Here is a 521-nt window from a genome sequence, read left to right as displayed (position 1 = left end):
GATACATTATGAATAATATTGATTTTTTAACCTCAGTCAAGTGACAGGAGAGCTTAACCTAGATTCATCTTCTCTTCACATTCATCATAAGTCTCTGATGTGCCAATATTCTATATTTGAATGCTTTGTGCACATTAGCAATATTGTAAAATCATACTGTATTGTGACAAGACACTAAATTTATTTCAGAGCAGGTCCATTTTATCACTATATGCACTATGAATAATAAAGTAGTTATTGATTCTAATGACAGATTATTATAACATTAATAAGTTAGCTGAAGCAAGACCTTATTTCAGTTGAAATTGGAAAGTTCCTAAAGGAAAAGAAAGGGGAGTCGCAGTTATATTTCTTTGTGTTATAATGATGTTGTTCATCATAGTTATGTGGTCTCATATGTGTGTAAAGAATATTGACTCAGAAAGATAAGGATGTTCTCTGTCAACTGTAGAGTAGGCATGGCTGTTTAAAATTCACACACACACACACACACACACACACACACACACACACACACACAC

This window comes from Grammomys surdaster, unplaced genomic scaffold, assembly GCF_004785775.1.
Source record: "Grammomys surdaster isolate TR1022 unplaced genomic scaffold, NIH_TR_1.0 278, whole genome shotgun sequence".
NCBI classification, from domain to species: domain Eukaryota; kingdom Metazoa; phylum Chordata; class Mammalia; order Rodentia; family Muridae; genus Grammomys; species Grammomys surdaster.
The sequence above is the reverse complement of the archived record's forward strand: the minus strand, read 5'-3'. Positions refer to the sequence as shown.